Genomic DNA, 25,009 nt, shown 5'->3' on the forward strand with positions numbered 1-25,009 from the left:
GCTCAATCCTTCTGGGCAGATGGCAGCAGAACACTGTCTCCTATGATTGTATATCGCTGACAACTTCATATTTGGATGCACCTCTCGCCTGGGCCATGCCCACGCTGAAGCTGATTGGACGTGTCTGGGGGCCATCCCCGGGGTGTCAAGTTGGGTCTTGGAGTTAATAGAACTAGGCTATATGCTTCATTCGCTATTCGCTCGAAGATCCCCACGTTTCAGTGGCGTGGTCTCCACCTCGGTTCAGAGCAAGAAGGGGAGGAATTTGCTGGTAAAAGGAGCTGTAGAAATGGTTCCCCCAATTCAGAGTGAGTCAGGCTTCTACAACTGCTACTACATCCCCAAGGAGGATGGCTGTCTAAGACCCATCCTCGATCTCAGACGCCTGAACTGTGCCCTCATGAGACAGCCATTTAGGATGATTACATTGAAGCAGATCCTCTCGCAAGCATGCCCAGGGGACTGGTTCTGTTCACTGGATCTGAAAGATGCTTGTGTTCACATCCAGATTGCCCCCCACCACAGGCAATTCTTTAGATTCTACAGAAGGAAGGTGGTCTCGACAGATGCTTCCAACTCAGGTTGGGGAGTGCTGTGCGATGACAAACCGTGTTTCGGCCACTGGTCGAAAACAGAAGGTCGCCTTCACATTAATTGCCTGAAAATTGCTGGCAGTATGTTTGGGCCTTCACACCTTTCTGCTGAACCTGAAGGGAAACTGCGTCTTAGTCCGCTCGGACAGCATGACGGTAGTGTCCTATATAAACTGCCAGGGTGGTCTCTCCTCGAGGCGCTCCCTCTTGGAATGGGCTCAGCTCAAGTTACGTTCTCTAAGAGCAATGCATGTGCCAGGCAGAATGAACCAAGGAGCAGATATTCTGTCTGCAACAGGCTTGGCACTTCAGAGCGGGTCCAAGAATCTAACCATTGAGGAGTGATATTGAAAGTTCTGCTTCATTCAGACAATCGGAACAACTGTTTGTATGCTTCGGTGGCCATACCAAAGGGCTTCCGGTCATAAAGCAGAGGCTATCCAAATGCCATTTGCCAGATTTTATAATCTGGATGTCCAGGCCTTACAGGCCTGGGTCCTCTCTGCTTAAGTGGACATGCTCTTCAAAATCCAGTAACTATAGCAGTTGCCCTTTTTGTACGCTCTTGGCTCTCAGCATGAGTTCTGAGGTTGTACGACTCCCTTGGGATAGTCATTAAAGGATTAGTTCACTTTCATAACAACAATGCACAGATAATGTACTCACCCCCTTGTCATCCAATATGTTCATGTCTTTCTTTCCTCAGTCGTAAAGAAATTATGTTTTGTTTTGTTTTTTGAGGAAAACATTTCAGGATTTCTCTCTTTATAATGGATATGGATGGCGCCCCGAAGTTTGAACTTCCAAAATGCAGTTTAAATGCACTTTAAATGCAGCTTGAAAAGGCTCTAAACCAGGGATCCTCAAATCTTACCCTGGAGGTCTAATGCGCTGCAGAGTTTAGCTCTAACCCTAATCAAACACACCTGAGAATGCTAATCAAGGTCTTCAGGATCATTAGAGAATCACAGGTAGGTGAGTTTGATCAGGGTTGGAGCTAAACTCTGCAGCGCATTGGACCTCCAGGGTAAGATTTGAGGAACCCTGCTCTAAACGATCCCAGCCGAGGAGGAAAGGTCTTATCTAGTGAAACGATCGGTTATTTTAGAAACAAATTGACAATTTATGTACTTTTTAACCTCAAATGCTCGTCTTGTCTCATCTCTGCGCAGCACAAGCGAAGTCTGTGTGATTCGGGTAAATACAGTTAGGGTATGTCTAAAAACACCCATGTCGTTTATGTCTTCAATGTCAAAATCGTCCTACAATGCGGTTTTAACCTTTTTTTTGTTAAGGGCGTTTGAGTTTCTTTGTATGTTCACTTTGTAAACACTATTTCAGTACTTTTGCAGCGGTCTAAGGCGATTTTGAAGTTAGGTTTTTAGACATACCCAAACTGTAACTTTTAAAAAAAGTTTACCTATATACACTACCATTCAAAAGTTTGGGATCAGTAAGATTTTTAATGTTATGTTTTTTTTATGTTTCTTATGCTCATCAAGACTGCATTTATTTGATCAACAATTTTAAAAAAAGTAATATATAATAATTCCAATGCAAAATATTTTTTTTCTATGTGAATATATTTTAAAAAGTAATTGATTCCTGTGATGCAAAGCTGAATTTTCAGCAACATTACTTTAGTCTTCAGTGCCACATGATCCTTCAGAAATCATTCTAATATGCTGATTTATTATCAATGTTGAAAACAGTTGTGCTGCTTACAGTTTTGTTAAAACCTGTGATACTTTTTTCAGGATTCTTTTTTTTTTTTAAACGAATACTCAGAACGGATGTGTTCATTTGATTAAAAATGATAGCAAAGACTTACATTCTTGGAAAAGATTTCTATTTTGAATAAATTATGTTCTTTTAAACTATTTATTCATTAAAGAATCCTGAAAAAAGAAAACAAAATACAAGAAAATATTAAGCATTAAGCAGCACAACTGTTTCCAACACAATTGTTTAATACAATTAATAAATCATCATATCAGAATAATTTCTGAATGATCATGTGACACTGAAGACTGGAGTAATGGCTGATGATCACAGAAATAAATTATACTTTAAAATATATTAAAATAGAAAACAATTTGTTTAAACTGTAACACTATTTTACAATATTACATGTTACAGTCCGTATTTTTAATCAAGTAAATGCAGCCTTAATGAGCATAAGATAATTCTTTAAAACACATTAAAAATCTTACTAATCCCAAACTGAAAAAGTTGTGATGTGTGGGAATTATTATATTGTATTCCATATAGCTATTATATAGCCTATGCATAAATCCTGAAAAATAATAGGCCTTCTATAAAATATAATAATCTAAAACCAGCTCTGTTAAGAGGTGCGGTCTGTACAATATGAGGAAACAGATCTGAGAAAAGAGGTTTAACATGTAAATCAGCAAGACCAACAAAACTCTATTTATTCTAGCAGTCGTCTATGACAATAACTGATTACGGAGATAATATTCTTTGGTAAAGTCAACTAATTAAGACAGCTGAAATGTTTAAATAAGTGAAAAAGTGCAGGCATGCAAAGATTGGATCAATAACAATTAGACTATTGCGAAAGGTTTACAGTTCATATGAATGTACTTTTGTGCTTGGGTTTCTACCAGTCTCCTTACAATTGCTATGGTGCACTAAAAAAACTTGCCAACATTGTGCCATGGGTTAAAAAGGAGTCATTGCCATTCTATTTGAGTAGCTGAATAGTTATTGGTAACGCAGTGAGGCCAGTAATATTGCAAATGATGCTCATAATCATTATATTAATTTGACTTTAAAGTCAAAACATCTTTTTAGCTCCGGAAAGACATTGTTTGGATTCCATTTCTACCATAACTTCACTTTAAACTCTCTATAATGGTTTAATTTCTAATAATTTTAAAAAAGCATTAATGTGTAACAAGACTTCATTTCAGGAGACTATTCTGAGAGGCAATATTGAGTTAATTAAAAAAATAAAATCTGAACTGTAACAAGAAAGGTTTTCAGACTTTATTTAATATAAAGAAGTTTCCTGTGCCTGTTTGTAGGGCTGCACAATTTGGACAAAATGATGTTTTTATCAATATGATTAATTCTGATTATTGTTGTACTAAATAGAAACATTAAACAAAACAATAATTATTGTTAATGATTATCAATTTATTTTACAGAAAACTGCAGCATGAGCTGCAAGAGGCCTAACTATAAATGTTTGGAAAGGTATAAAGATTTATTCCAAAATAACTTATGATTAAAAATCTTTGACAGAAAAATCTTCATTTCTTTTTTCAGAAAAAAGAGAGAGAGAAAAACCCTAGAGAGAAGCATTTTTATTCAAATTTTTACCCAAAATAAGGTGTTAATATACATGTGATACAATAATATAATGTTTCATTCATACAGGAAATCCCTAATATGGACAAAGGTATACCCTTTCGGGTAGCTGAATAAAACTCCAATAGAGACGTTTTAACTGATGAAACATGGAGACATTTCTGTACGATTGTGACTAAATTGTTTATCTCTGTTCTACAAGTCATATCTTGTATTTTTATATGAATAAACTATGCAATGCAGTGCTAATCAACAGACTTAATACTAGCCTATATAAAAAATGATCTTGCATCATTCCTCACAACAGATTTGTAAGCAGCCTCAAAACCTTGCAAAATCCATGCATGCGTTCTACTGAGGTAAATTTGAATGCACAGACGTTCGACACATATGCCGCATTGTACAGCTCTGGTGCGTTACCCTTTTGTTGCGATACGCACATCGACCAGTGTATGACATGAAAGTAGCACAAGAGTTATGTACATTTTAAAACTATTTTCTATACCTTCTTGAGTATAATTCAATTGTGGTACTTTTACTTGAATGAAAGTATTTAACTTCACTACATTTATTTTTCACCAAAAGCACAACGTACAAACAAAAAAAGACAAAAAAAAAAAAAAAAGACAAAGGTGCCAGTAGAGAAAGAGAGCGACCTGGCAATTGACGGCACTTTTCAAACTACTGGGGTGAAAGCCCTGCACTTCAGGGCAGAAACGGTAAAGAGTCAAAAGTCGCGCGCACGAAAACCACGAGCACGCGAATGAAGCAAGCGCGCAAAACAGACCCACGAGAGGAAAATAACAATGCGAGAGCGCATCTGTGTACCCGCGAGCGCGCATTTGTACACCGCGAGCGCGCAGAACAGTATTTAGGAGCGGAAATGAATACTGGCGCAAGCCCCTGCTCCCTCGCGCGCACAACTGCACATGAGCGCTCGCGCGACTACTCAACACGCGCTCGCTCGCTCGAGTTAACTTTTGACACTTTGAGGGCGGGGCAATGACTTTTGTCTTCCCACCTGTGATTGGTCATTTGTAAAACCCAATCAACTACAATCTGCCGGCTCCCCAAAGATATTATTTGTTATTACTCTGACCCTGCCAACAAATCTAAAGAATATATTTTCAACTTTTTTATTTTGTTTGGCAAATTCTTCATACATAAGCAAAAATGTATGGGCTCAGTTCCCACTCTTCAACATTTTCTGATTGAGATTGACTCACTGCTCACATCTTTTTGTTTGACTAGTAATAATAACTGTCAGGTTTTTGGAAATATATGAAAAAAATATTTCTGTTAACTGTGATTAGGTTTAGATAGCTTTCCTTCATTGCTCTTACATTATTATTTTTAATTATTATATATGTTTTTTCGTATTCTAAGCAACATACCCCCTTACTGTATTTTATTTCTCCTCTTCTTACTTCTATCTTCTTTACACTGTTAATGTTCTCCTGAAGATGATTGTATATTTCATCAATTTGAATAAAAAAAATAAAAATAAAAATCTGCCGGCTCCCGGAGGATCCCCCCTTACAGCATTTTCGTCAAAGAATCCCAAAGATGTCGGAGAAAAAGGAGGTAAAACACAATGGCAAGCATTATTGTCCTTAATACCATAAATTGGGAATTGCCTACTTTGCAGAGCCTATTTGACAACAGCAGTAATATAAAATAAATGTATTTAATTATGAAAATATTCTACATACGTCTATTTTGATTATAAGTGATTAATTCCATCATGTTCTTGGCTTCTTTTTGATTTCTGTAAAGTAGTCAGCTCATAATTATGAAAGACTGATTATATACATATCTGTAAACTGTTATTAGGAAGAATTGCAGGAGGCAGCAAGAAAGGTCATCTCACTGCTGCAAAGCGCCCTTTCCCGGCCTGCAACAAGAGACAGTGAGGATTGTTCTCATCCTTACCTATACTTACACTGATCTGCTTTTCTAGAAGATTGACAATTACATCATTTTGCACATTGATCATACAATGCATGATATCACCATTTAATATAAAAGTAGCAGGGTAAACCTACATTTAAGTGTAAACCTACATGTGTTTTTCAGAGACATTGGCATAAGGTAAACAATAGGTTAGCATGTTTACCTCTCAATTAATATATACTGTAGTTATGGCTAGATGACATGCATTTTATAATCTAAAATTAAGATATTAAATGAATAATGTTAAAAGTCTCATTGGTAGACTTGGTACATATTTTGCTCATTTTATAACTGATTTAAAAATATAAAAATTGAGTTGCCTAAATAATCTTTATACTGTATTATATTATTATTAACAGAGGATTATATTATTATTATTATTATTATTATTATTATTATTATTATTATTATTATTATTATTATTGTTGTTATTGTTATTATTATTATTATTATTAACTGATTATTTTATCGACATGCATTAGGCAGTAAACAAAATAAGTAGCTTCGAAATTGTCCAATACAATATCATATATTGAATATATTGCACTGGAAACACAAAGCCAAAGTCCTGCTACATGTTTAAACAAGAGTGAAACTGATTAAACAAATGACCAATCACAGGTGAGAAGACAAAAGTCATTGCCCCGCCCTCAAAGTGTCGTAAGTCAACTCGAGCGAGCGAGCGCGTGTTGAGTAGTCGCGCGAGCGCTCATGTGCAGTGCAGTTGTGCGCGCGAGGCAGCAGGGGCTTGCGCCAGTATTCATTTCCGCTCCTAAATACTGTTCTGCGCACTCGCGGTGTACAAATGCGCGCTCGCGGGTGCACAGATGCGCTCTCGCATTGTTATTTTCCTCTCTTGGGTCTGTTTTGCGCTCTTGCTTCATTCGCGTGCTCGTGGTTTTCGTGCGCGCGACTTTTGACTCTTTTTAAACGCCATACAATAGCTCCTCCATTGAAGCCCATTCATTTCAGCGTTTCTCAAGCACTGTCGCCGGTAAATTGAAGAAATTACTGCATTTTTTTACATTTTAACGCATCAGTTGACCTCTCGGAAAATTGGCCAGTAGTGGTATTTTATAAAGCGTGTTGTAGTTAATGTTTATCGTTAAAAAATAAACAGTTATACTGTAAATGCAGTTAGATAACGTGAGAAACACCATAATAGCGACCATAACCAGATACTAATTGTCATATTTTTACGTTTTTAGTCTTTCTGCAATCTTTCTCTCATTGTGGGAGATTGAATGAGTTTCAGTAAAGACTGCATTCAAGAAATACGATAAAAAATGTATACTGAATGCAATTCGTTGCCTTGTGTTTTTTTAAACACTATTTTCATCTTTTCTATTATGTCAAATGCCATTTTTGCTTGCCTTTTATAATATTCAGTTATGTTGTATATTTGAATATCATAAAATAACACGAATAAATTACTTTTTTTCATATTTAACATTAAATCGTTAAATCAAAACATATAAAAAAGAGAGTGTTTGATCATGTCCAAATACACATTCAAATGTATTTTACCTTAAATATCACACTAACTGTAATATAAATACTATATTAGAAAATGTTATCTTTTAAATGTTCAGGATCATTATTGCACATATTATTTAGTACAAAAAAAAAAACCTCCTCAAAATATTAACTAAATAGAACTGAACTATATATTACAATTATTTAATTGAATAAAAGTTACACTTAAGGTGTTTGGTCACATTTGACTGCCAAAAAGTATGAGAACATATTAATTATGTCTCTTTATCACTGCCCAGAATAAAATGCGATTGTAAAGCGTATTCAGAGAAGTTATCAATACACAATCAATGCACATTATGTGTTAATAATTACTCGAAATTGCTGCAAATATAGTAAAACTGCTGTCTATCCTACTTAAACCCATTCAAACACATTGACAGCGCGGAGTTGTTTGGAACTATTGGGCGCTCCACGAACCACGTGACCGCGCGGCGGCGAGATCAAAGCGTGTCGCAACTCTCTTTCTCTATGGCTCTGGTCTAGACTAAAACTATAAAACTGCACAAAATGGAATTATTTAAATAAGAGCACCTTAAATTCATATAGTAAATTACAGTACCTGGTTATGACATGTCAGTGACATACCTAGAGTGGGTGCATAAGAACATGTATGTGGATATTGCATAAAGGTACAGTACACTAAAGGAGGTGTTTATGGGGTTTTAAAAATATGGTTAATCTATCATAGTAAATTTTGTTCATATCTTTGCTGATAATTGTGCTATTCTTGTTTGTGTCCCATGAATAGGTAATGATTCCCGAAATTCTCAGAAAACAGAAATGGAGGCTGAACCTGCAGATGTGGATGGCAGTGATGTGAATGATGGAGCGTACACAGAAAAGGTTAAATATGTAAACAAATCAAATCAACAAAATATTTTAGTTAAAAATGTGTCTCCATGTACTATTTAATACAATTCTAGTGCATTTAATCTATTAAATAACAGTAGAGTGAGCGAGTTTTTGGATATGGTAAGATTAAACTTATTTTAGTAAATGAAGTACCACATTTCAGTTATCAGTTTGTTAGGACGGGTACACAAAATATTATTTTATCATTTCTTCTAGAAAATCATCAATCTATCTGCTTTCTAACAGCTTCATATGGCCGTAAACATTTATCTTTAACGTGGCTTTAAGCACTATAGATTATTAAAGTTTCACTTTCACTGTGACAAAGGCAGTAAATGTGGTGCAAGAAACTATTAAAACAGTATAACTATTTAAATTGATAAACTGTTCGGCATGATGACGTTTAAAGCCTCCGACAGGGCCTGTAGTCCCATTTAGCAGCATGTTAGCAACCATATTTTTTAAAAAACATAACAGTTTAAAAAATTTAATAAAAATCAAAAGTGGGGTTTAACTGGTGTGTTTTATGTCATAGAATAAAATGTGAAAGGATTATGAGTTTGTGTTATAGTTTAGTTCTTCATGTATATAGAGACATTATTTGAATGGGCATGCAGGCTGTGCTCTGTTGTTCTTCCATGTCCTTGTGGTATCTGGGAATATTTTACAACTACAACTTATAATTATTACATAAATAATGAGTATTCTGCAGTTTTAAAATAATGTTTAACTTTACCAACTATGTTTAATACTCAGTATATTTGTGATCTTAAAGTAGTTTATCACTTTAAGATATAGGCACAGTTCTAATTAAAAAGCAAAAATAAACTTTGGTACAATGTTGGATTGCAAGACTTAAGTAGGTTTTATATTTTCATATATCATCATGTTGACTAAAATCAAGTACATGGTTCAGAAATTGTATTGTAATTATCTTATAAAAGTCTAACTTTTGCCCTTTTTTCTTTTTCTTTTTTCTTTCTTTTTTTTTTTTTTACAGATGCTGGAATCCAGAAATTTCTTCACCCGGGGCTTACTGGGGATAGCAATAAACCAAAAACTAACCAAGCTGTGGGAATACAAACCTGTAGACCTTGATGTTCTGTTTCTTATGCCTGTTCAGTGTTTTGATCAGTTATACATGTAATTGTTTCTTTTTTTCTGTTTGATTGTGCAGGTCAGTAACATTTTTTTTTCCCTATTTAAATAAATTCTGTTTAAATAAAGATGTTTCTTTGTGTAGCTTACTGTACCATTTAACATTTAAGGCTTAAGGTGTGAAATGTGCAATGCACTGCAACTTTGTAGCGTGAAGTGTCTCACATGTGTCTACAACCTGTATTTAAAGATCAAAGATCACATATTAAAATATTAAATGTATGAAACCTTATATTTCATGCATATGGCTAATTTGTATATAACGTTATAAAAAATACATATATCTCACATATATTAATAATTATATACATTCCATATATGGCAATACATGTATTATACATACATAAACATATATTTTTGTATGGAGTAGACTTATATGTCAATATATGAAATTGTTCCATTTTCTAATAGGAATCATATATTGATATGGCATATATAGAACATGTATTTAATATAGGGGTATTTCATATAAGCACATATATTACATTTCTGTATGGGATATTTGAGGGCCAAAGCTTTACTTCAAAAGCATTTTGGTGACCAGTACGGACAATATGGAAAAGTGTCTTTCATGGGCAAACATAAAAAGTGAAGATTTCAGAGGTTTACAAGATTATACTTTGTTTCTTAAGAAGCTGTTGTAACCCAATGGAAAACATTCAGTATTTGCAGAGATGGATACTCCCTTCAGTATGTTGACTGTAGAAATCAGAGGTCTGTCAACTGCAGGAAGCTGTCAATCAAAGAGCTACCTTCTGCAACATTGTTAACTTTGTTGAAAGACAAGTAAAAATTAAAGCTGCAAGCAGCGATGACCGCCGTCTGTGCAGTCGCCATCCCGATAGCATCAGGAAAACGGTGCCCAGTTGGCACATGCATTCACAGTAACCCTTTGGACTAACCCTAACTGTCTCTCCTCCTCTCTGACTCTTTCTCTTACCACCCATCCCCCCTCCTTACACTCAACCACTTACCACACAAACACACACATTGAGTGCAGAGCAGAGTGAGATCAGATGTGTTTTTTTTATTTTCTTTCATTCGTGGAGTTTTGTATAATTATGAAATGAACTGTGTTTGATCAGAATGAATAGTTATTTGTATGAAAAAAGTTTCAAAGAGTTAGGATGCTGCACTTTAAATACATAATAAATCATTGAAAATTGAAAATGGAAAATGAAATTCTAAGCACGCTATCTGCCTTAAATATCACAGGAAACAAATATTTAAATGTATTTTTTATTTTTATTTATTTGCCATGGCAACAGCATTTGATGCATCAGGGCTTTTACATTATTCTGATGAAGTTTGAAGAAAATCGAGCACAAATATATTGTTCGTTGTTTGTTCGTGTTTGTTAGTTCATTAACCATTGTTAACAAAAGAGACCCTATTTTAAAAAGTTACCATGTTTTATGGTCTACAAGCATTTTTAAATATTATTTTAATAATCTATAAGCATCTGTGAAATAATTATAAACAAATATATTAAAAATAAATACATATTAACTTAGTTGATTTTTTTGGCCTTTTTGTATTTGTTTCTCATTCTAATTAAGTGAACTGAGCAGTATAGTGTCATACTTATAAGATTTTTTGCTCTACCAGTGAGAGTGTATATATGTATTTAAAACATAATTTTTCCTTAAAAGATAAAAAAAAAGATTTTAATGCTCTTTAAGCACCTATACAAAATAATTATGTAAAAGTACACTGACAGTACAGTATATATCAACTGATTCTATGGATTATTGTCATTCTTATACACTGACAATGAGCTAAATAGCATTAGAGGTCAAACGATTCCTTATCTTATGAGGGCCTCTAGTGTTCATCCCTGGTATTAGAGCTTTAATCTGACAAATTTAAATGACACTTTTAATGTTTTTGGGGCCTCTGAGCATGATAACATTTTGAAACTACACGTATTTCCTAGGAATTTCTTGTTCTTTATATGTAAAAAGTTTTGATGAGTAAGAATAATGCAATTTAAAGATATATGAAAATAACTCTTCATCTTTTTTATTGTTACTTTCATAAATCACCACATCAACACCGTTCAAGATATCCCAAAGCTGTTCACAATATAGGGAACATTTTCCCTATATTCTGATGATGATGATAAGAACATGTAATTCATGATGATAACAAAATGTTATTATTGCTTGCTTTACGTCCACCACTTCTGCTTAAATGTCATCGTTACCTATCTGTTCAATTTGTGTGTGGATAATGGATATTGCTTTGCAGGTGACTCCTGTTATAAGACATCGCTTTTAAGCGCTACATAACAAAGAATCAATTAGGAAAACGGTGCCCAGTTGGCACATGCATTCACAGTAACCCTCAGCCAGTTTGGAATTAAAGTTTACTGAATTGAAAGGGTTAAACTTTAAAATCAACACACAGACACATGCACACAATATATAAAATTGCCAACCAGTATCATTTGTTAACATTAACTATATTAGTTAACATGAACAATAATTAAATAGTATTTATTAATTTTAATATTAAGCCAAAAAAAGTATTCATATATTGTTTAATGGTAAAATAGTATATTTTAACATTAGTTTATGTTCTGTGAATTAACATGAACATGAACACAGTTCATGTGGGTGTACAGCAATACACAAAGTGCTCTATAAACGCTTCTTTCTTTCAAAATATCTTTAAAAATCAAGTTGAGTATTGTAATGAGGTAATGGGTTTCACTCTCTCTCTTCCTTTCACCCCTCCCCCCTCAGTCTCTCTTAAGTTACTGTGACTCAACTACGCACACACACACAGAGACCCAGAGTGACAGCAGGTTTCTGATTTCGATTTTTAATTTTCTTTAATTCATAGAAGCTTGTAAAAAAATTATATTTACAGCACTTGCTCAGAATGATAAGATCTCTGTGTGAAAAAAGTTGTAAAGAGTTTGGATGCTGCACTTTAAAGATGTAAAAAAATTACGGTTATGTTTTTTACTACATCTTTAAAAAATCACCACGTCAACACTGTTCAAGATATCACCAATCCGCTCGCAATTTAACATCTTCAGAATCTTCTCTTCATGTTAAAAAAGTTTGGTGTGAATACCTTATTGTTCTTAGAAGGAGTGTGAATTTGTTTACAGCCTGATTTTTCCAAAAATCCACATTCAAATCAAAATAGCCAGCTTCCTGTTGGTCTTAGCTAATGAGTTTGATTTAGAAAGTTGTCCAGATTGATGAGAACAATATACGTACAGAGTTTGGTGACTGTAGGATAAACTAACCCCCCAACTTTTGTCAAAAGATGGCGCTATAGAGTGCCTGCTCCACGCCCATTTATGACCTTTTGCCAGTGTCTAACTATCATTAATATTGATGTGTGTGTTGAGTTTCATGAAATTCTAAGCATGTTATCTGCCTCGAAAAGACAGGAATCTAATTTTAAAGTTTGACACGTTGCCATGGCAACAGTATTTGATTTATCATCGACCCCTTTACATATTCTCATCGGCCGTGTTTAGACATTATTTTGATAAAGTTTGAAGAAAATCAAGTAAAATTAAGAGGCTGATTTCAAAGGATTTTGAAAATGACACGCTTCCTGCTGCCAGTTGGTGGCACTATAACTTTGACTCATAATAGTCACATTTATGGAATCGGCATCATACAACGAACAAACTGGTGAAGTTTCATAAGAATCAGGCAATGTATGCAACAGTAATTAGACACTTCCTGTTTCTCATTTCTCGCCATAACTTTGTCGCCTTGCCACGGCCAACCCGTTCGAGATATCAAAAATCCTCTCGCAATTTAGCGTCCCCAATGTTTTGAGATCATGCTGACCGAGTTTGGTGACAATCCTATCGAAACCCTGGGAGGAGTACGTTAAATTCCAGAGCATGCGCTTTTTAAACAGCCCTAAATATCTCACTTCCTGTTGCGTGGAGCCTATGACATAGAGTACAAAAGTTGTTTGGCTCAGTGAGATCTATATGTGTACCGAGTTTCATATCAGTACGTGCAAGTATGTGTGCGCAGTACATCAAGTTTTCAAACTGTGTTCCAGGGGGCGCTGTAGAGGCCGTGAACCACGCCCGGGTCCCAGCCTCTGTGGCGTCCTGATGGCCGCAGATTCCGACGTGTGTGCAAATTTTCAAGAGTTTTTGAGTATGTTAAGGCCCCCAAAAGTGCCCGGAAGGTTTAAAAAAAAAAAAAAAAAAGAACCCTTAGAAGAACAATAGGGCCTTCGCCCTTTTGGGCTCGGGCCCTAATAATGACCAATCCAGTTTTTTGAAACATACAGCATATCCCAATGTTAATAGGAAGTAAATCAGTCAACAAAGGCAAGTTTCAGTCTTCTCTTAAAACCAAAAGAAGCAGTTTTGCTATGACTGCCACAGCAATGGGAATCAGAAATTGGAACTAATTAAAGAAGAGCCTGTTTTACTCAGCAACAAGAGTTGTTAGTTTCACAAATGTGGACACACTTTGAAATTGTGCCCTCTGTTGGAAAAGAGGTGTCATGGTGAAAAGATATTGTTCTTGAAAGAGATGGTGTTTGTTTTGGCTGCATATGTACAGGGCACATCAGTAAAGATTGTAAAAATCGCCTTCCATGCAAAGTGTGTAATCTTAAACATCCTAGTATTCTTCACATCTACCCAAGAGAAAATGTGACTGATTTAAAGCAAGTGAATAGACAAACGGACACTGTAGTGGGCAGTGCTTCGGAGTCCAGTGGATTTATTGAGGCTGGTGAATATGAATAAAAGCTTTCTATAGTTTCCGTGTGCGTAAAATCTAAAAAAGAAATAAGACTGTGGCTACTTATGTTTTTCTGGACCAAGGTAGCACAGCAGTGTTTTGTACATCTGGATTGATCAATAGACTTGGCCTTTCAGGTAAAAGGACTAATATTCTCTTGACTCATGGGTCAGGAGAATGTCACAACTACCTGTTTTGTTCATGTTCTTTCATAAAATAACTCACAGTGCAGTCTTAGGATATCTGTCTTTTTATCTCTTATTTATCCAAACCTACTCTTTTTCTTGTCCTCCCATTCCATCGTATTCAAACCATAACACTGAACACATTGCCCTCTAGTGGCTTCCTAGAGTAACAGGCACAATCAATTGATATCAACCCATCCCCTTTTCTTCAAATAAACATAAACAAGTAAACACAGTATTATTTTGTAACACATCTTGACTTGTGCTTAAAATGACATTTTAACTCGGTGTCTATATTTGAACTGTTGAACAGTTAATACGAATTAACTACAAACATTTATTCTTCAGCAGTTTCTTACAGATTTAATCTATCAGGCTTTTTAATGTGTCTTGTAGATCTTCTAAGTGTAAATGTCTGATTGTCTGGTATTTGTGTTTCGTTGTTTGAATCAGTGTTGCAGTCATTTGTTGTGGACAATGCAGTTGACTCAGATCTTGCATTGCATTGATTCAGGTCTTCTCTTTCGTTTTCAGTCCGGTTAAATTACAGTAAAAATAATGTAAATGAAATTACAGTAAAAATACTGTAAATGAAATTACAGTAAAAATACTGTAAATGAAATTACAGTAAAGACCTTTTAGTACTGTAAATGCACTTACAGTATTAATGTATTAATTTCGGTTCCGTCTGAAGATTTGTCCGTCATTAGTTTTCACAGTATAGGATCTTGGAGCTACTTCTTGCATAACTGTGGCTTTCTTGCTCCAGTTCTCATCACCTTTGATTCGGACAACATCATTCCTCACCAGTGGTTGTAGATGCTTTGTAGCCCTGTCATAGTAGAACTTCTGTCTATCTTTCAATTGCTTGAGTTTCTGCTTCATTCTCACATTTCCTTTTCGTTTGGCACAAGACGGCAGTGTAGTGCGAAGTTTCTGATTCATCAACATCTCAGCCGGGGCCATGCCACACTCTAACGGAGATGTTCTGTAACTGAGCAAAGCAAGGTACGGGTCAGACTTGCTGTCAGCAGCCTTTTTTAGAAGTTGCTTTAGAATGTGAACTCCTTTCTCAGCTTTGCCATTTGACTGAGCATATTCTGGACTTGAAGTGACATGCTTGAAGTCATATTGCACTGAAAAGTGTTGCCAATCTCTGCTGCTGAAACATGGACCATTGTCACTGACGACAGTCTGTATGCCATGTCTTGCAAAAATTGATTTTGCATGTGTTATTACACACTTTGATGACATATTCGAGAGCAAGGCCAATTCAGGGTAATTTGAGTAGTAATCAATCACCACTAGATAGTTATTGCCTTTCAGATGGAAGAGATCCATTCCAACTTTCTCCCATGGTGATGTTGGTAAGTCCGGTATTATCATTGGCTCCTTAGTTTGATTAATTCTGAATTTTTGACACGTGTCACACTGTCTCACCATCTTTTCGATGTCTTTGTTGATTCCGTGCCAAAAAACAGTCTCTCTTGCTCTCCTCTTACATTTTTCAATGCCGAGATGACCTTCATGTATTGTGTAGTATGTCTTGTCTCAGGCTTTGAGGAATGATGATTCTGTTTTGTTTCAGAAGAATTCCATCCACCACACATAGATCACCTCTGATGTCATGGAATTTTGGAGATGAACTCGTCAGCCATCCATTATACATGTTGTCAATGACAGCTTGTAACTCATCATCTTTTCTGGTTTCTTCAGCTATTTGCTTCGACTTTGCATCTGACACTGGAAACGCTGTGCGCACCAAATTTACATGAATCTCAACATCTTCTTCTGTTGTACTCTCACTATTTTTTGTAGGTGCTCGTGAGAGGGTATCTGCAAGCACTATATTTGCCAGGCGTATATACCAAATTGAAATCGTACCTCTGCAATTTCATCATCAGTCTTTGAATCCTTGGTGTCATTTCATTCAGATTCTTTTTTATTATTGCAATTAATGGACGATGATCAGTTTCTGCAGTAAAGGTGGGAAGGCCATATACGTAATTATGAAATTTCTCCAGGCCGAAAACTAATCCCAAGCACTCTTTCTCAATTTGTGCATATCGACACTCAGAGTCAGTCATGGATCTGCTTGCATACGCTACTGGCTTCCAGATTTCATCATCAGCTTGCAATAAAACTGCACCAAGACCATTCTTGGAGGCATCTGTGGACACTTTTGTTTTCTTGGTTGGATCAAAGAACTGCAATACAGGTGCTGAGGTCAATGCTATTTTCAGTTGTTGCCATTCACTCTCATGTTTGTCTGTCCATGCAAAGTCTGTTGTCTTTTGCAGTAGTTCTCGCAGACATGATGTTTTCGAAGAAAGATTCGGAATAAACTTTCCTATGTAATTCACCATGCCCATGACGCGCTGTACTCCTTTCCTCTCTGTTGGACATTTAATTTTCAGGATGGCATTTATCTTCTCACTATCAGGCTGTATCCCTTGACTTGACAATTTGTCCCCAAGAAATAGAAGTTCTTGCACACCAAACTGACATTTGTCTTTGTTTAGTTTCAGTCCATTCACTCTGATCTTCTGTAGCACTTTGGTTAGTCTACTGTTGTGCTCTTGAAGTGAAGATCACCAAATGATGATATCATCAATGTATGTTCTGACTCCTTCAAGTCCTTCAATAATGCTCTCCATTGCTCTGTGAAAGATTTCTGATGCAGATATTATTCCAAATGGCATTCTAAGAAAAGAATATCTACCAAACGGAGTGTTGAAGGTACAGTACTTTGTGCTGTCCTCGTCCAGACGCATCTGCCAAAATCCTTGTGAGGCATCAAGCTTCGTGAAATATTTGGCACCCGCCATTTCATTCATTATTTCTTCACGTTTTGGTATTTGATAGTGTTCACGCTTTATGTTATCATTCAGATCCTTTGGATCCATACACACTATTAAGTCTCCATTCTTTTTCTTCACACACACCATGGAGTTCACCCAGTCAGTTGGTTCTTGAATTCTTTTGATCACTCCTAATGTCGTCATCCTGTCTAATTCTTTCTTCAGATGATCTTTGAGTGGAGCTGGAACTCGGCGTGCAGGATGCACTACAGGCTGTGCATTTTCTTTCAGCTGGATCTTGTAAACATAAGATAAAACACCAAAGCCTTTAAAAACATCTGCAAAACTCTGCACTATGTCATCCACAGAGTTACTTGTAGTGACAGCTGAATTGTCGTGGTTGATGTGGTACACCCTTTTGACCAGATTTAAATTCTCACAGGCCTTGTCACCTATCAGGGACTCCAGTTCCTCAGCAACAACAGAGAAGAGCAGATGATGCACTTTGTCTTTTACTGTTACTTTCAGCCTGCATATACCTAAAGAGTCAATGCTTTTTCCATTGTAGTCCTTGAGAAGTATTGGCTTCTTCTTGATTTTTGGCTTTTCTGTCATATTTTTGATGTCCGACATGCTTATTAAGTTCGCTTTAGCACCAGTATCCAGCTTGAGAGTGACCAGCGCTCCGTTTATCTGTAATGGTGTCACCCATTTGTCATTTGTGACAGCATCCTCTTGACTCTGTGCATTAACTGATAGCTGTCCACATCCAGTGTTCTCAGATTTCTGCAAATTTCACAGGTAACCATGCCGACAAAGAATGTATCGCTCAAATCAGTTTCTTCTATCATCTTGACAGATCGGACTTTTTGTTTTATTTTTCCTTTGGTAAAGCACTGTTTTGCGAAATGATTTTTACCATTACACTTCGCACACTGTTTCCCAAAAGCTGGACATTGCTTAGGCTGATGATCAGTACCACATCGTTTGCAACTGTAGACGGCATCCTTCTGTTTTGCTGCTCTGAATGTGCGCCGCTTCTCTTTAAAGGATACTGCACCAATTGCAGCATCTGTGCTTGAAGACATACTTTTTGGCATTATCTCACCAAATGTTTTCACAGGAAGTTGAGCAAGTTCACTAGCTTGACAAATTTTGATTGCCTCTTGCAAAGTGAGCTCTGTTTCTCTCAGTAAGCGTTGTCTGAGTTTTGCATCACCAATGCCAAACACAATCTGATCTCTTATCATTGAATCACTTAACTGGTAAAAATTGCATGTCTTAGCCTTTAGTCTCAGGTCAGTCAGGAAGTTATCAAATGTTTCCTGTGGCTGCTGCACACGTGAATGAAACACGTTTCTTTCATAAGTTTCATTCTTTTTGGGTGAACAATGAGCAGTAAATTTAGCCAGCACATCTTCGAGCTTGTTTCTATCTTCGTTCTCATAAAAGACGAATGTATTATACACTTCAATAGCCTGTGGACCAGCTATCGTCAGTAGTAAAGCAACCTTACGTGCTTCTGGCTTTGTGTCCATCCCGATAGCGGCCATGTACAGCTCAAATTGCTGCTTGAAACTTCGCCAGTTGCTGTCAACATTTCCAGTGAGCTTCAAGTTCTCTGGTGGTTTCAGAGTATCCAAATGTCACTTTCACAACAGGCTATTCTTCGTTTTTACTTTACTCCTGGTACCATGTTTTGTTCATGTTCTTTCATAAAATAACTCGCAGTGCAGTCTTAGGATGTCTGTCTTTTTATCTCTTTTATTTATCCAAACCTACTCTTTTTCTTGTCCTCCCATTCCGTCGTATTCAACCCATAACACTGAACACATTGCCCTCAATCAATTGATCAACACACTACCCATGTTGTTTTTGGGTTAGAGGTTGCTGGTCTGAATGAAGAAGACCTTTGGGAGTTACCTGTTGCTTATACACAAGAGACCATGTTTGACCTGTGCCATTGCATTTTAATTTTCTCCCTTTAACCAATTGTCTGTAAGTCTGTCAGAAAAAAGTACTTATGTTTTTTAATACTTGAGTACAATATAAACTTGTATTTTTAACTTTTACTTGTATCTTTTTGTACTTTTTTTACCCTCTTGTTGGAGCTAATGCTGCATTTACACCATGTTATAATTACTGTGATTTCAAGATGACAACACATGGCATTCTAGTTGGAGCTGTGCACATCTTTAGACTTGAAATCGCACTATAAATGCTTAAACATATAGTTACACTAGTAGGCTATCGATGGATGTTTGTGAGTTTCTGCAAGCAATAAGGTTTGAACAGCACTGTATTTTAAACTAGTTTCATTTATCAGCGCTTACAAGACCAGTCATACATCAGTATGCAAATATTACATAGTCATAACCACTATTTATCAAGATGCATTTGACTCCAGCTATAATCCGAACCGGTTATTCAAGATAACAGTATATTAGTTAAGGACTAAACATCTAGGTTTTTAACTAAAATAATCTGTTGAACATTCATTTAGTTAATTTGATTAAAAAAAAAGGCCAAATTTATTATCAGTAGTTTACTAAAATTCAAAAGACGCTATTACTAAAAGAAATAAATGAATAAATAAAAAATAAGAAGCACAGACTAAATGCTACAGGGGTCATGGGGGTCTTGGTGGATTTCAAATACACAATCTTTGTGTCACATTTTACAAGAAAATCATCTATTGCATTTACATCTTCAGACCTTTTAATTTCCAAGTCTAAAATGAATGTTTCAAAGATGAACTCATTAGTATTCCTAATGAAAAGAACAACAACAAATACAACAGTACAATGACAAACTGTCTTACATAATGTTTAATACCAAAAACGAACAAGTCATGGCATACACCACATGCAATAAAAATGTGTCTGTAGCATAGCGTCAGATAGAAGCAAAGACAAAAGAAAATTAAAACTAAATTTCCTGTCGGTGACAGTGCTTGCTAAGAAAACCAACATGCTCACCTTTGCTGGTTTAAGAAGTGGTCTTTTACTTTACATTTCATTTCTCTCGAAAGCCAAAGCCTTTGTCTGCCATCGTTGCCTCAGTATTTGCATTATTTTTGCCATGCTTACCTTCGCGTTCGTATACACCGGAAGCACTTGCTCTAACAGTGCCTATGTCACTCTTCACTTGATCAGTGAAATCTGACTCCTGCTGTACTGTATGGAGTACAACTGTTCGGTTTACAACTGTAGTGTCTGTTGTCCAACTGAACTAAATGGTTTTTATTTCTATAAAATTGCAAAACCACAGAGAGGGGGTTACTGCAGTGGGCAAATAATCAATCCAGTGCACGGCCGAACACTGGTAATACCGATAACATGGACTGCTGCTGTACTCTTAACCCAGTTTATTGTTCATTGACTACCTACCAGGCGCACCATCAGAAATATTTAGGGTTAGGGCAGTCTGCCGAACAGGTGTAGACTAGTCAAGTTGAAGGTCCGATTCTACTGGGGTGCTAGGGGTGCACCCGAAACAGCTTTTGCAAATGCGGCAGTGTGTATTTGTGCTCTGAGGAATATTTTTTTGTTTGTGCCCTGAGGTGTTTTAAGCAAGTCTGTTGATTTCTATGGCTAATAAGAGGTGTTTAAAGGGGTCATCGGATGCCCATTTTCCACAAGTTGATATGATACCTTAGGTTTGGTTAAAATTTCTCAACGGTAGTGTAAAAAACACAATTTTTACCTTGTCAAAATCAGCCCTTTTTAGAGTGTGCTATTCTGTTGCATGTTTCTTTAAATGCTAATGAGCTCTGCTCGCCCCGCCCCTCTCTGCCGTGGGATGATGAGCCGTAATGTTTACTTTAGCTGCATTCAACTGCGAAACTTGCTAAGAAAGGTAATTTGCAAACATTAAAAAAAAAACTCACTTCTGCTGTGGGTGAAGCTGCATCACGAAGGAAATCGGAATCTGCGCTTTCCTTACAAAAACGAAAGTAATGTTAATGCTCTGCGTCTTCAGTGGTTCTGATGTCGGGAGTAAATGACAACTGCTATGTTCATTATTACATTTAACAACAGAACACCTCAATCGCTCAATCTGAGACATCCTTGTCTTCCCCTGCACCTGAGTCGACACAATGGCGATCGGAGTCGGACTGTTTCAGCTCGGTGAGGGCGGGTCTAAGATAAGGCGCTTATGTCAATCAACTATTGTGGGAGTGGCCTCTGTCACACTGACAAGAAGCTGAGAATAACCTGATTTTAAAAAGGGGATATTACCTTTTCAAAGATTAAAAAAATACCACTGGGTGGATTTTTATCATTGTAGGGTGGTTGTGTACACAAACTGCCAACACAAATTAATGTTCAAACAACATGTAAAAGTGAGTTTTGCATCCGATGACCCCTTTAAATTAGTCAGAATCCTGTGACCACTGTAAATAAGAGATTCACTGTGCAAATCATAAATTATAATGGAAGTTTGTGAGATTGTGATGAAATGTGGAAGCTTTTTTAATTATTATAAGAGGAGTTTGTAAATGTAATGTTGATTTTATTCAACAGTTAAATAAACAAGAAATTAATATTAAATAGGGCTGTAACAAACTGTTATTTTGATGATCGATTAATCTGTTTTTACATTGAATCTATTACTATTATTCTCTGATTAGTCAATTAATCCTTACAGATGACCTTCATTAAGTAAAGTTAATTTATCACTTTTTACATTGTGCAAGCCTAGTAATTGGTGATATCATATTGTAAAGAAACATTACGCATCTGTGTACATACCTGTAGACTGAACATGTAATACATGCACAACACCATTTTCACCAAAAAACAACAACAACAACAACAAAAAACACAAAAAACTGTATATCTGTTATAGGTTGACGTGCAGGATGTATTATAAATAAGGATGTGCAGGATACACAATAAACACTATTTAATATAATTCTCAATGAGCACGAGTTTGGCATCAGTCACGTCACATGAGCACGCGCTCTGACGTAGAATACGCAAACGCCGGAAGCGATCTGTCACATGTATACGACACTCATTGTTTACACAGTGCACAGAGATTATGGGTATAGCGGCTATTCAAAACAGTAATTACTTGCGCGTATCCTGATTGGTTAAACCGATTTAAAGCTAAAAGATTACGTTTGCTTGCGCAAACTCATCCGGGACTTTTCACTGATTTCCCCTTACGGCGTTTGCGTATTCTACGCAGAAGCGCTTGCACATGTGACGTGACTGATGCCAGACTCGTGCTCATGACAGATGGATGTGGTTGTGTATCAAAGGTAAAAATTGATAAAAATACTGTTCAGTTTCTCGCAAAAACCGATCGTTTCGTGTCTTAAGACATCAATGTATCGTCACGAGCCGCAGGGTGTAATTTGGATTTGTCTGTGCATGTTTTTGTTTACTTTTAAAGGTTTGGTGCCCATCCACGTACATGATAAGGCTGGCAGACTGCACCGGTTTTCATTAAAAATCTTCGTTTGTGTTTTTCTGAGGAAACAAAGTCACCTACATCTTGGATGCCCTGGGGGTAAGCAGATAAACATCAAATTTTCATTTTTGGGTGAACTATCCCTTTAATTATTCAAGTTCAACAATACAGAGGTAAAGTCAAAATCAAGGGCTGAACTACATATATAGGCTTTAGGTAAGGGATAATCAACGGTTTGCCGTGCATTAAAGGATTTTAAATGCACGACGTGGAGGCTAATAACCGCCCGACGCGAAGCGGAGGGTGGTTGCCTCCGCGAAGTGCATTTTAAATCCTTTAATGCACGGCAAGCCGTTGATTATCCCGCTTATTCCATGGTCATTTGCTAAGTTATAGACAAGTTAAAACTAGTACTGCTCTTTGCAGCGCAATATTTGACTGAATATGTAAAAAAGACAGTTATTTTCGTCAGTTATGACACGCCGCTCTAGCATTCTGCCTGCTTCAAATCAGACACAGACATGAAATAGTGCGGTAAGATCACATTTATTTGAATGAATTCTAGCATTTGTTTCAGTAAATTATCCATCGACCGAGAGAGGTAGAGATGACAGTTTGTGTGTGTGTGTGTGTGTGTGTGTGTGTGTGTGTGTGTGTGTGTGCGTACCTGTCTGCATTGCTGTGCGTCTGCGCGTCTCTCTCTACAAACAACGAATTCATTCAAAAACCGCAGTTTTACCACCTCGTTGCTGAGGAATATAATGTAGCGATCTAGTATCTAGGATATTTTAACAATAAGAATCGCGGGGAAGTGCTGACAAGAAGTTTATGTATGTGCGCAGCACAATATGCGATCTCCGGTCTCTCTCTGCGTTTGTGTGCATCAATTAAAGCAGCGCATTAATATAGAACGGTGATTAAACTGACTTGGAACTACCTGTGCATTAAACGGTTTTACTGCACACCTGCCAGCCAATCAGAATTCAGTATCCAGACATTCCATGGAATAACAAAAGATACCCCACAAACAGTCAGACAAATCCTTACAGCAAACACATAGTTAGCAGTCAGACAAATGATAGTCTGGGTAAGCGAAGAGTAATGCACGCAAGAAGGCAAAAGCAGGAAATACACAAACAGTGGAGTCTTTGTACTCAATGCAATAGTGACCTCTGATGGAGACATAGTGATTATGATCAACAATAACTTCCTATGTTCAAAATTACTCATAAGACAAAATCCTTTGTAACAGTGTCAATAAAGCAGTACAATGTTTTACAATAAATTTTCAGGACAGACATGTCTTGCATGAACCATATGTACTTTTCTGAGCATGTTTTTGCAAATGCTTTGCTTTTGTGGCAACTGGTACGCATTTACCAAATTGTAAATGACTCTTGTGTCACTGTGCTTCAGACAGGTGTACAAAACTCAAATTTGAATTACAGTTTAAATGAGCATGATATCACTTTTGACCTGAGGGCCAACTGTGGATGGTGTCATAAAAAAAAAAAATAAAAAAAAAAAAAAGTTTTATTTAGTGTTTTAAAAAACAGTTATTAATTTAGTGTTTTTATTTAGTGTCATTTGATTATTTCATCAATAAAAGTCAGAAAGTAAGTTTTATTTTTCAGCCATAAGAGACAGTGATGAATATACTACAGCTGTTGTTGTCATAACCTCCTGACTAACAGGAAAAAAAAGTTTAGAGATTTTAGTATTTTTTCATGTCATTACATTGTTTAGAGTATAAGAACAAAACTGAAAAATACAATTTTTGAAAAATTATATTTTATTCACATGTTATGCTATGTCCTCTGTAGAGGACATCAGGACTTTAAAAAATCATTTTTTCTTTTAAATAAAAAGACATGATGAATAGACATAAAAAAAGCAAAAACAGTAAACAGTAACCACAAATCAATTTTTATTTTTCATGCCAAACTTTATAGAAAGATGATTCTCAACTACTTTTTAAAAGATATATACAGAATGATTTGCTAAACCATTTTTCTTTATGCAAAATGTGTGTAAAATGGCCATGATCAGGTTTTCCCATTATAAACAATGTATCTATAAACTGTGTATAATGTGCATATTAATGTGTTTTTGGGGCAACATATAATGAACAAATAAGTGTAATAATGGTAGTAATAACTGGCAAAATTTTCATAATAATATCTAATATTTCATAGAAATATTTAAATATTATTTATTTCCCTATTCACTTGTTGTGTTTCCCAAAATGTGTAATAAACATGCCCCAAGTCCTGGTGTCCTCTACAGTGGACATGCATGAAATTAACGTCCTGTTTCATAACAGAAAGTCATATTTTAATTTGAAACCACATAACATTTTCTTGAGATGTTGTTTTATAAGAAACAATTCAGATTTAAATTATCATTACAAAATATTATCATATTTCCAT

The 25,009-nt window shown here is 36.1% G+C and overlaps 1 long non-coding RNA gene across 1 annotated transcript in view; it reads left to right on the forward strand.

Annotated features, from left to right (window-relative positions):
* The window catches only part of LOC141286592 (uncharacterized), a 45,815-nt gene extending 36,152 nt beyond the window's left edge, over nucleotides 1-9,663 (forward strand). The window contains exons 3-4 of the long non-coding RNA XR_012339302.1: nucleotides 8,170-8,264; nucleotides 9,274-9,663. This is a non-coding gene — a long non-coding RNA (uncharacterized lncRNA). The remainder of the gene's footprint in view (nucleotides 1-8,169; nucleotides 8,265-9,273) is intronic.
* Nucleotides 9,664-25,009: the final 15,346 nt, after the last annotated feature.

Source organism: Garra rufa, chromosome 15 (genome assembly GCF_049309525.1).
Source record: "Garra rufa chromosome 15, GarRuf1.0, whole genome shotgun sequence".
Lineage (NCBI taxonomy): Eukaryota > Metazoa > Chordata > Actinopteri > Cypriniformes > Cyprinidae > Garra > Garra rufa.